We start from the raw sequence: 12,867 nt of genomic DNA on the forward strand, positions 1-12,867 counted from the left end.
GCTGCAGAACCCAAATGAGCTAGGTCAAGTCTCAAATTAAAGGGGTTTTCTGAGATTTTGGCCCTGATGACCTATTCTTAGGATAGGTCATCAGTATCTGATCGGTGGGGCTCCAACACCCAGGAACCCCGCTGATCAGCTGTCTGAGCATGCATGAGCGCTTGCCAAGCCATAGCTTGTATAGTATCTGTACTTGGTATCACGCTCAGCCCTATTGAGGTGAATGGGGCTAAGCGCAATACCAAACAAAGCCGCTATATAATATATAGCACTGTGCTTGGTAAGCTGCGAGAGGGCCGCGGCTCTCACGAAAGCGCCCATGCCTTCTCAAACAGCTGATCGCCAGGGTCCTGGGTGTCGCCCCCCACAATCAGATACTGATGACCTATTCTAAGGCTCGGTCATCTGTATCAAAATCTCGGAAAACCACTTTAAAGTCAATAAAAAATATATATTTTTTAAAACAGGTCTGTGCTGCTAATTCTTCATAAAACACAATGTGGATAAAGATACACCTCACTTGCAGGAATTTCCGTGTAGTCCTGGAATACACAGCATTATCATTCTTCTATGGTCCGGCGGAGACTGCGAAAAATCATTGTGGATTTTATGCGCCTGTTTTTATTTACTGTATGCTTGTGAGTACAAAAGATAACATTGATGTTTTACTGAATCCTGCAATTCTACACTATTCTGGGTTGCCTTTTATCTTTCCTGATTTAGGCCTCTTTCAGACGGGCATTGCGGGAAAATGTGTGGGTGCGTTACGGGAACACCCGCGATTTTTCTGCGCGAGTGCAAAACATTGTAATGCGTTTTGCACTCGCGTGAGAAAAATCACGCATGTTTGGTACCCAAACCCGAACTTCACAGAAGTTCGGGCTTGGGATCGGTGTTCTGTAGATTGTATTATTTGCCCTTATAACATGGTTATAAGGGAAAATAATAGCATTCTGAATACAGAATGCATAGTAAAATGGTGCTGGAGGGGTTAAAAAAAAAATATATATATTTTAACTCACCTTAGTCCACTTGCTCTCACAGCCCGGCATCTCCTTCTGTCTCCTTTGCTAAACAGGACCTGTGGTGACGTCACTCCGGTCATCACATGATCCATCACCATGGTAAAAGATCATGTGATGGATCATGTGATGACCGGAGTGACGTCCCCACAGGTCCTGTTCAGCAAAGGAGACAGAAGGAGATGCCGGCTGCGCGAGTAAGTGGATTAAGGTGAGTTAAAATATTTTTATTTATTTTTTTTAACCCCTCCAGCACCATTTTACTATGCATTCTGTATTCAGAATGCTATTATTTTCCCTTATAACCATGTTATAAGGGAAAATAATAATGATCGGCTCTCCATCCCGATCATCTCCTAGCAACAGTGCGTGAAAATCGCACCGCATCCGCACTTGCTTGCGGATGCTTGCGATTTTCACGCAACCCCATTCACTTCTATGGGGCCTGCGTTGCGTGAAAAACGCAGAATATATAGCGTGCTGCGATTTTCACGCAACGCACAAGTGATGCGTGAAAATCACCGCTCATGTGAACAGCCCCATCGAAATGAATGGGTCGGTATTCAGTGCGGGTGCAATGCGTTCAACTCACGCATCGCATCCGCGCGGAATACTCGCCCGTGTGAAAGGGGCCTTAGAGTTTTCTGTGGAGAAAGTCTAGGGCAAGGAGTATCATACCATCTGCCACATTTCACACCTGACCGTGAAGAACGATAATGCTATGTATTCCAGGACTACATGCAAATTCCTGAAAGTGAGATGTATCATTGTGTGTTTTATGAAGATATGAGCATTAAAAAGGAAATAAAAACATATATAAAAATGTCCCCTAAACTTGCAAGACTTTCTGCAAACTGCAGGTTTGCAGAGATCTCGCAGACAATGAGGGAGCACCTTCCTCCCAGCCTCCTTCATCTTCAGCTGGAGACCGGCTGGTATCTGTTTCAGGACTGTGCATGACATCATAGTTAAGAAGAAGGGACGGGCCTTAGTCCCCATTGACTTTAATGGCTCAGTTAGCAGTACCGTGCAGAAGGATGTGATGAAATGGCGAGGGTCTCTTCCTATAATGTTCTTAGTGGTTTTTATTTACATTGTGGTCAGTTAGTACGTACTAAAAACGAGGTATGATTATAAACTTACAGCTTGATTACCCAGCTTTCTCGGGATCCTGAAGTGTAAAATCTGCCTAGCTATAGTATAATTTGGGGGAATTTATTAAGGTATATTTGTCAGTCTGTAGCACAGCTCCAAATGGTTTATCGCCCAGCTTTACCAGTACTCTAAATGGTAAATCTGACTACCTATGCTATCGTATGGGGGATTTATCACTGCATAAGGGCTTATTCACACAACTGTAGGCCGTCCGGGCCCATGCTGCGGACCGCAAACAGCCGGTCTGCGATATACGGGCACCGGTCTTGTGAATCCTGCACCTATTGACTTGGGTCTGAAACCCGCAAGATATGGCGCGGTAGGGAGCGGAAGCGCAGAACGGAAGCCCACAGAAGCACTACGAAGTACTTCCATGGGCTTTTGGGTATGTGCATCCGCACTGCAAAAGATAGGACATGTCCTATCTTTTGCCATATATTGCGGGCCCATTCAAGTCAATGGGCCAGCACCGCAATACTGGATTCACACTGCCAATTCCCATGGATTGCGGACCTCAATTTGTGTCCCGCAGCATGGCTACGGACGGCCTACGCTCATGCGAATGAGCCCTAACCATGGCTTTCTGCAATGTCCATTACAACAGAGATTCCTACTTGACTTTCCCAGGCTCATGCATAGCAGATCTGACTATCTGGTCCATAGCGCTTCCGTGGGGTTCCGTGCCACCTTCCGGATTCACTTGAATGGGTCCACATCCGTGATGCGGTGCACAAACAGCCGGGGCCCGTATATTGCGGACCCGCTTTTGTCGGGCCGCTATATGGGTACGGACGTGTGCATGAGGCCTAAATATGCTTTCGAGGAAGAAAAAAAATTTTTTGTGGTACACATTCAAAGATAAAAAAAAGCATATAATGTTTTCCTTTTTATTCATTATTTTTTATTATTTTATTGGTTTTGGATTTTGTTTAGTGTTCCCTTTAAGCAGGTTTTATGCACAAATGATGTTTTAGCTTTTATATATCAATATATCTGTCACCAACTGCTACGGTATATATTACCACAACAGTTTTCTGAAAATCTGCAGAATTTACAGTTGCAGCAAAGTGGGGGAGATTTTAAAATATCTCATCCACTCGCTACGGAGTATCCTCACATAACTGGGCATGTCAATTTAAGTTGCAGATACAGTATCTGCCATGGATTTCACCAACGCACACGGTGAACTCTATGGCAAATCCAGTTTTTGTACCGAAATCCACAGTCAAACCTACAGGATTTGGTATTTCTGTTGCGTGTGGCCATACCTTTAGGCCAGTTTTACACATGCGTGTTAGGCCCAGGAAATCATTCCATGTGATGGTCACATTTTTTGGACTGCACATTAACTCTCTGATCAATATGATGCTGAGAGTTCAGGTCGGAGGAGCAGTGTTCGGTTCAGGAAATGCAGCCCTCACACAGCGTGTGTTTCCTGGACTGAACACACTGTAAAACTGGCTTTATGGTGGTTCTCAATTTTTACGGTTTTTGGATCTCTGGGAGTTGAGCCCACCCAGTGACGTACTAAATAAAAAAAGATCATAGCACTTCCATATATTTCTCAGCATAACAAATTCACAAGCAAGAGGGGCAGAGTACCAGCTGTTATGCCTACACTCAGGAAATGGTAAAAAGAAATTGACCATTTTTAATAAATATACAAAGAAAGATTTGTTTTATTTACTTTGACACATAATCAAAATGGACGTGAAAGAAAACTTTTCGTTCTTATTTCATGAACTAAAAATATGAAATGTATAATTCAAGGAATGTGGAAGTCACTAAAATAACTGCAACATTCAATGCAGTTATAATGACTGCAAGACTGTATTCTGCCACCAGAGGGGGCTGTTGTACGTAGATTGTATATCTCACGCCCATTCTCATACACAACAGCTTCTCCACATTGCAATACACTCGGGAATAGTCATGCACTCAATATGTGTAAATAAATAAATACAGAAAATAAAAAATGTATGGTCGGTGACTTATATTTCAACTATATGGCAAAACCTCAATCATACTTTTAAATATATGGGTTATGGATGAAAGAAGGTCAAGCGTTAAACAGAAATTAGTTATCAACTTTGTGAGCGTTGTTGTGACTTTTTTTTTTTGGGGGGGGGAGGGGGGATTTATCATTCCTTTTTGTGCATCAATTTTGGCAGAAAAAAGTGCAAATTGTGGCTCATAATTTTTTGTTCAAAAATGTTAAACTTTTTGTGATTTATGCCACTTTTGAAAGATGGATGGGAAAAGTCGACATTCTAGCTATGTAAAGTAGGTGCACGCCCAACTTATTAACTGCACAAAAAAGGTGCAATATTACTCCAGATGGGGGCTGATAAAAACGTTGGCGTAGCATCGCTATACAAAAGTGCTGTTTGATGATGCACCAAATTTCCAAACAATGTGCAGTGATACATTTGGCCCCAATTCCTTGTTTCTGATCTAACCGATGCAGTGATCTATTTAGTTTGCCATGGTGTCCTCTACTTGTATCCTGTGTATAGACATCCTGTCATGTGACTGCCACAGAATAATACATTTATAAGAGACAAGGGAACAAGACATGGAAGAAGTCAGTTTGTAGACATTACTATAGCAACCTCAGAGCGAGCACAATATTCACATTACTACAACACTAAGAAAACAACACAACCATGTTTACAACTGTGTTTAATTTCAGTCAAAAATATCAAGCCGAATAATAGCAGAGAAGGTGTATGACTGATGCAACACCATGCCAGTCCTGACCTACAGCTCTGCAGGTACCGCTACTCAGGCCCTGTCCACAGCTTGTGTGTGGTGTTGCAGCTCTCAGACCCATTAAAGGGGTTATCCAATAATTATTGTAAAAAAATGAAAATCAGACATCATATAGTATTACAAATGGATCCAGAGATCTCCCCATTCATTGCTCTGCTGGATTTATATCAAGCTGGGAGCTCAAGGGGAGTGTCTTTTCTGCTGCAGCTAAGGGGGCGTGTCTGTGCTCTGCCTATCATAGTTCAGGAGGCAGTTGAAGAATGAAACTGAGCATGTGCGGCCATCTCAGTGAGCAAGACAAAGACATAAGGGGGAAAAAACAGCAGGTGGCGCTACACAGATATATTTAATTGAATAACTCAGTGGCTATGCTAAATTTTTAATTTGTGCAATTACAACAGTATTCACATCCAGGCGCTGGTTTGAAAACTGTAGAATATTTTTCGTGGGACAACCCCTTTAACTTCTGTAGAGCTGGCGTGCAATATCAGACACAAACCACAGTGAGGTCTGGCACTGTGGCTAATCTAAACATTAAAGTTACATAGGCACAGCAATCTGCAGTCAGCCCTAGTAGCTTCAAAGGACGCCAGGACTGTCCATTCAGTAAACCTGCTGTTAGGGCACAACAGTGTTACCTTAACAGCAGTTTTTTTCCTAGGTGACACAGAGCATAAGGTATTAGCATACAGGAGTATGGTAATACATTTTACATTTAAAATACAGTTAAAAACAGTAATCCCATAATAAGGTTAAAAATAGATGTAATAAATAATGTACGGTAATAAAAAAAACTTTATAAAAAAAACCCACAAAAGACAAAAACACTATTTTAAAGGACTTTTACCGGGATTATTGATGATCTATCTTAATAATAGATAATCAATATCAGACCAGCGGGGGTCCGACAACCGGCACCCCACCAATCAGCAGGTTGAAGAGAAGGCCGCGCTGTGTGCAAGTGCAGACTTCCCTTGTTTACCTGCTCACCATCACAACCACAGCGGTGAGCACGTGTAATTACAACTAAGACATCCCATTCACTTCTATGGGACGGCTCCTTCCTATTCAAGTGAATAATACAGAGCCGTCCCTTAGAAGTGAATGCGGTGGCCTGTAATTACACCTGCTCACTGTAGCAATGTCGACGCCAACAATGAAAGGAAGGTCGCTCTCAACCAGGTGATCGGCAGGTGTGCCGGGTGATGGACTCCTGCCGATCTGAAATTGATGACCTATCCTGAGGATAGACTATCAATATTAAAATCCCAGAAAACCACTTTCAGTATAAAATACATTTTACTGTGCACTCATTAAAGGGTCACTAACTTTTAAAAAAACGTTTGATATGTCATAGAGCAGGGATGCCCAACCTGCGGCCCTCCAGCTGTTGCAAAACTACAACTTTCATCATGCCCACAGCCTACAGCTATCATCCTACAGCAGGGCATGGTGGGAGTTGTAGTTTTACAACAGCTGGAGGGCCGCAGGTTGGGCATCCCTGTCATAGAGTGCTGAGACCCCACCGATCTCTAGAACGAGGGGATAGAAGGGTGTGCATAGCGTGATTTCTCCTTGCTACAAGTCTATAGGCCTATCTCAATTCTGTCCTCTGCAGCAAGGAGAGAGAGCAGGCTATGCGCATGTCTCTCCTCTTGTTCTAGAGATAAGTGGGGGTCTTGGTAGTCAGACCCCCACAGATCTAAACTTCTGATATGTCTTTATATCAAAAGTCTGAAAAACTAAAAATACTAGACAATAGAGATGAGCAAATCAATTTGTCTCATTAGGCAGAGATATCACAAGACCTTGGGAAAAATGGTCAATAATTGTAAATTATTCAAAAGATTAATGGGTGACCTTAATACATAACTTTTAATAGTCTTATAAAATATTTCCCAATAGTTAGCGATAACAAACACATAATAGTGCAAACAAAAAACACACAATGGTGCCAATTTATATACAAGCCAAAAGGAGTAAAGGAGTGGTATGCCTTTAAGTGGGGTGTAGACAGAAAGAGGAAGAGAATTGGTACCGGGTCTCTTCCCCCTACACATCCCTACTCAAATTCCTCCCTACACACAGAGGGTACTAACTCCTTTACTTCTTTGGCTTGTATATAAATTGGCACCATTGTGTGTTTATTGTTTGCACTATTATGTGTTTGTTAGCTAACTATTGGGCAATATTTTATAAGACTATTCAAAGTTAAGTATTAAGGTCACCCATTCATCTTTTGAATAATCATCAGGCAGAGAACTGCATCTCTGACAGGGAACACCTTGACACTTGATTTGCAGGGCTGGACATTTTGACCGGCCCTGACAATCTGGTGCCTCTCTTTAGAGTCATGGCGCAAGCACTGGAGCAGTGACTGTGCATGCGCTGCATGCAGAAAATTATTAATGTATACATGAGATTTGGCAAATTATCCTGCGGGCGTTGTATTAGGCTGCGTTTTTTTCTACATGAAAATCTGTGCAGAAAAAACCCCACATAATCCACAATGTGTATAATTACCCTTACAGTGCAGCCATTGTAGAAGTATACAGTGCCACTTAAAATAATTGCATGTGTCTTGCTTTTGTATCTCACAGATTGCAGTTTTACACTTTTCCATTTATGCCCATATATCCATGATTTATATATTTTTTTTAAATACCTCCCACTTTTTTCCATTTCTCCCATGTGAAAACCTACCGGTAACTCTATGAAATACAAAATATATTGCATTTAAATTCAAGCCTCCAGGCCCTACAGTTTGCTTGCGTGTACCCATGTGACTCGTTACTATGTGACATGTCATTTACACTGAATGCAACACCACTCGGAGAATCCTTCGGGAATGTAAACTGTTATGTTAGCATGTCAGCTAGCCAGCTCATGAATCCTAGCAGCATTCTACACACTGGCTACAGGCAGCTGAGCATGCTACATATTCCATTCATGCATTCTCTCCCCAGAACCACAGATCAGAAATCAGCGCAGTTTACTAAAACATGTAAGGATTAGATAGAAGACAAAGACTTACTGGGTGTGCATGAAAACATCAGCTCACAAATAGAAAAAAGAAAAAAAATTATATTAACTTTGACTGTTAATACTTTTTTATTATTGATATTGAGACTTTTAGTTCAGCAAGAATAAAGGGTTACTCCGGGACTGACCAACTTATGAAAAATCCTTGGATGGACGTCATTCGTAACTCAGTCTTCGATAACTTCAGCAAGTGTTATTTTTCATGTAGAGAAAATTAACACAAGTCACTTACTAATGTATTGTGATTGTCCATATTGCCTCCTTTGCTGGCTGGATTCATTTTTCCATCACATTATACACTGCTTGTTTCCATGGTTACAGACCACCCTGCAATCCACAACTTTCTCTACATGATAAATGTAATTTGCTGAAGTGAGAGGACCTTTCACCGGTCCAGACATTATCATGTAAATAGCTGGCAGGGTAGGACATACTGATGGTATGTGAGATCGCTTACTATTTTCCAATGTGCCGCTCCGTTCGCCCGCTGTGCCCGTTCTGGTTTCCCCCCTGGTATGTAAATCCATACCATCTGTACAGGGAGGAGGAGGAGGAGATGGCCATGTTTGTTAAGGGGCGTCTCCTTCTCCCTGTACTGATGGTATGGATACCAGGCGGGAAACCATAACGGGGGGCACAGCGAGCGAATGGAGCAGTGAATAGGGAAAATAGTAAGAGATCTTACATGCCATAGGTCTGCCCTTCCCAGACAGCTATTTACATGATAATGTCAGGACTGGCGACAGGTCCTCTGTAAGTTTAGAAATCCATATTTTAAATTTGAGTCTTGACCATATTGCTATCACCCTGGCAAGCAGCCAGCCAGAAACAAACTAAAAGGGAAACAGAAGACTATGATGTAGGGTACAGACACTCAGCCAAAATCCACAAAATCATGTCTTAGGTAAACTATTAGCTATGCTCAAAAACAGGCAGCTACACAATGCACTGATTTCCTAATGGTCTTGTGTCAGCTTTATACTTCTAATCTTAAGCAGAGCTGCAGTATAAAGCCAGGACCTCTGCTGATCAGCTGTTTGAGAAGGCAGTAGTGCGGAGGCCTTCTCGCTGCTTTCACTAGGCCGAGTGATGACCCCTTCATCTGTTACGTGGCCTAGGCTCAGCTCAGCTCCATAGAAGTGAATAGAGCTGAGCACGATACCAAGCACAATGTCCGGAGCTGTGCTTAGTAAATACGGAGAAGGCCGCGGTGCTCACAGGATAGTCAGTGCCTTCTGAAACAACTGATCAGTGGACCCCACCGATCAGATACTGATGACCTATCCAGTATTTAAGTCTCAGGAAACTCCTTTTCTGACCCGTTTTCACTATGTACACAATCACTCTGGTATGCAGCACTTCCTGTTGCTGTATCCAACCAAACCCATGATACACTTCTCGTATCTCTATAACAGCTCCAGCCTGCCCATAACAACACCCAGCTAGTTTATAGCTCCTCCCATCCAGCTATTTACATAGACACTCCCCTATCACTGCTCCTAACAGCCAGCTAGTGTATAGCTCCTCCCACCCAGCTAGTTACATAGACACTCCCCTATCACTGCTCCTAACAGCCAGCTAGTGTATAGCTCCTCCCATCCAGCTATTTACATAGACACTCCCCTATCACTGCTCCTAACAGCCAGCTAGTTTAGAGCTCCTCCCACCCAGCTAGTTACATAGACACTCCCCTATCACTGCCCCTAACAACACCCATCTAGTTTAGAGCTCCTCCCACCCAGCTAGTTACATAGACACTCCCCTATCACTGTGACAAGCCCAGGGACATAACATCACAGGAAATAAGAAAGAGCTGCATGGACAAGGTCATGTGACTACAGCCCACAACAGAATATAGGGGCAATAAATATAAAATAAATATATTACAAAATTACAGCTACTAACATAAATGGTTATTTAAAAGAATGTTGCTGCAAACTGGAAAATCCCTTTAAGCCTTTAATGAAAAAGGAAAGAATTTTAGACTCCAAAATGTAAGTTCTATTCATTAGAATTGACACAAAACACTAATGCTGTACAGACAATAAAATGTAATCTCCATTAAAGAGAAAATGAATAGAGGCCGATACATAATATAATATATACTGATGCTGACTATCGACCCTGTAGGCACTTACTCTGAGGACATCTATACTAAGAGGGAATCTGCCTGCGTGCCGACTACTGGCTGAGAGGGGCCAGCAGCAGCCTGTTGTCAGACAGTAGGGTGGGTTCGGCTCCTAAACACAGGCCAAAAGAATATAGAATTCTGCCCTGAATTTCACTTTATAAAAAAGCAGTACTACTGCCACAATCAAAAAATAATCATTTTTTGTTATACAGCCTGCAGGAAAAGGGAATGAAAGCCTATGAAATGTCCCGGAAAGTGGAAACATATGCGCCTGCGATGATATAACACACTGCTCGCAGTCCTGCTAAATAGACACTGGTTCTCAGGAGGTTAAAAAAGAACTGAGGGCTGAAACTCGTCCACCAGCATCCCTGAAATAGACTGAAGTCAGGAGGAACGTACACGTGGAATGTGCGCCTGAAGAACAAACGTCTGGGGAAAGGGAGGCAGGATTACCCTGGAACATGGGCATACTGTAAGCACCCTGCCCGCTGCTATCCACAAAGGTACCAGTGCTGCAGCCATACAGCAGAGTGCCCTTTAACAAAGACTCCTCCCAGTGTGACTGTGTTTTCTCTGGAAAAAGCATCGGAGGAAATCTGTGGTGGATTCTATGGAGAGGTCAGGCTGGATCTGATTCCGAGAGGGGGAAGCTGCGTCCATGGCAAGTAAGTGCATGCAGTCGGCGGCTGCTTAGTGAATGCAGCACAGGCTTTTGTGTGGGAATCAAGCTGACACTGCGTTTTATAGGGATGCGGGCAGAGACATCATGAAATCAGCCATCGTCTTCTCCTTCCACAGGGACTTTCAGAAGTAACGATGCACACATAGACTCCATATGTAGCCCCCGCACGCACATCCAGTCGCCATCCTATAGAAAGGCATGGCTCTCAACATGTCTGCTTTCTCCCCGCGATCACCAGGCACCCATGCTAGAAGGTGATTAAAGAGGTTACTTACAGTAGCAGTGGCATCTGCAGCAGTTACCCATCGATCATTGGATGGCATGGGGTCATCAGTATACTGCCTCCATGAAGTTAGCCTACAGGCGACGCTGCTTATTCATGCTCTGCTATTCCACAAAACGGGATGCATACTAGTTTCAAATTTCCTGGCACTCTCCTGTCCAGCGCTGCACACAGTGATGTAAATGGTAGCATTATGGGAGCGAGGAGGGAGCTGCAGACTCATTCTGTCCAGCCTTAAAGCAGGCTGTTCTAATGTAGAACATGAGGACATCTCATCCACACAATGCCTGCTGCTCTGCAATGTCTTACAGCATGCCGGGAACCGATTTTATTAATGAGACAAATGGCTACAATCAATTTGCCTCATGGCCCAGTCTAGTGTGTGATAAATCCCATTTACTGAGAAGGTCAAATTGGCCAGTTTTAGTGATGGTTCCTGGTCCACATCATCTCTTCACTTTGAGGCGGCGGCGGTAATAGAGGTATCCAAGGGACAGGTCTCTGTATCTAGATGGATTTATATCTTATATGTCATGACTGCTGTCTGTAGAGCTTGTGCGGCGGTGACACAACTGGAGTCCTTTATCAAACTGATGCAAAGAAGATCTGGCTTAGTTGCCCATGGCAACCAATCAGATTCCACCTTTCATTTTCCAAAGGAGCTGTCCAAAATGAAAGGAGGAATCTGATTGGTTGCTATGGGCAACCTAAGCCAGTTTTCCTCATTTTGGAGGACCCTGCAAGGTGGGGGCCCCATTCTCGTGATGGCTGTGTGTCCCAATGTTTGGACCCCCACTGATTTAATAGTTATTCCTTATCCTGTAGATAGGGGATGGCTTGATAAAACTGGAACACCCCTTTAAGACCAGGCAAATGTTCATTCGGCCTTCAGCTGACAGCTATTCCTCCTGAACCCCATGAACGTGTGCGTGTGTTCCCAATAGTGAGTGTGGGACAAGTCACGGGCAGACTCCCGGCAACAGACTACCTGCCGTGAGAACATAGGATTGGGTATGCTCAATTCCAACATGGCCAATCCTCCACATTCATGCAGGCGTATTATAGCAGTACCAGAATGCCTTATTAGCTACAAGAATGGGATTGGATCCAGTCCTGGGAATGCGGGTTCTCACTCAGCGCTGTGATATAAAGTACGCTGTTTATTCCCCTTACGTATCTTTGTTGTATCACCCAAAGAAGATGGCTCCCAGTACAGTGTATGTATGACAATAAAGATACTGAAGAGCAGGTCATGATATACCGCTTACAGGACGGGTACCTTGAAAAAGGAAGCAAACAAGGGAGATAAATAAAAACTGGCTTAGTTGCCCATAGCAACCAATCAGATTCCGCCTTTCATTTTTCAGAGCTCCTTTGGAAAATGAAAGGTGGAATATGATTGGTTGCTATGGGTAACTAAGCCAGTTACCCTTTGCATCAGTTCTGATAAATCTCCCTCAATATGTTTAGTAAAAGCTATGGACCCATTGCCCATTTATCCAGGAGTTATCCAAATTTGCAGTTCACATTTTAATTAAATACATTTTAAAGTATCACAAGTAACCCTGCTTATTAATCTTCAATGTAGATCCATTAATTTAGAAAGAGAACATGTCCATATAAAGGTGCCTTCACACGCGGCAGATTTTGTGGCCCAAAATTAGGCAACTGAAAATCCGTTCCATTCACCTGAACGGGGCTTGCAGCAATCCATGTGCTTGCTGCCTCATTCTAATGAATGGAATATTTTCAGTGCCGCGTGTGACGGCACCCTTAA

General features: G+C 43.1%; 1 protein-coding gene across 2 annotated transcripts in view; it reads right to left on the minus strand.

The window, feature by feature from the left end:
- PSD3 (pleckstrin and Sec7 domain containing 3) overlaps positions 1-12,867 on the minus strand; it is a 444,727-nt gene that overhangs the window by 378,625 nt on the left and 53,235 nt on the right. The window lies entirely within an intron of this gene.

Source organism: Bufo bufo, chromosome 2, assembly GCF_905171765.1.
Source record: "Bufo bufo chromosome 2, aBufBuf1.1, whole genome shotgun sequence".
NCBI classification, from domain to species: Eukaryota; Metazoa; Chordata; class Amphibia; order Anura; family Bufonidae; genus Bufo; species Bufo bufo.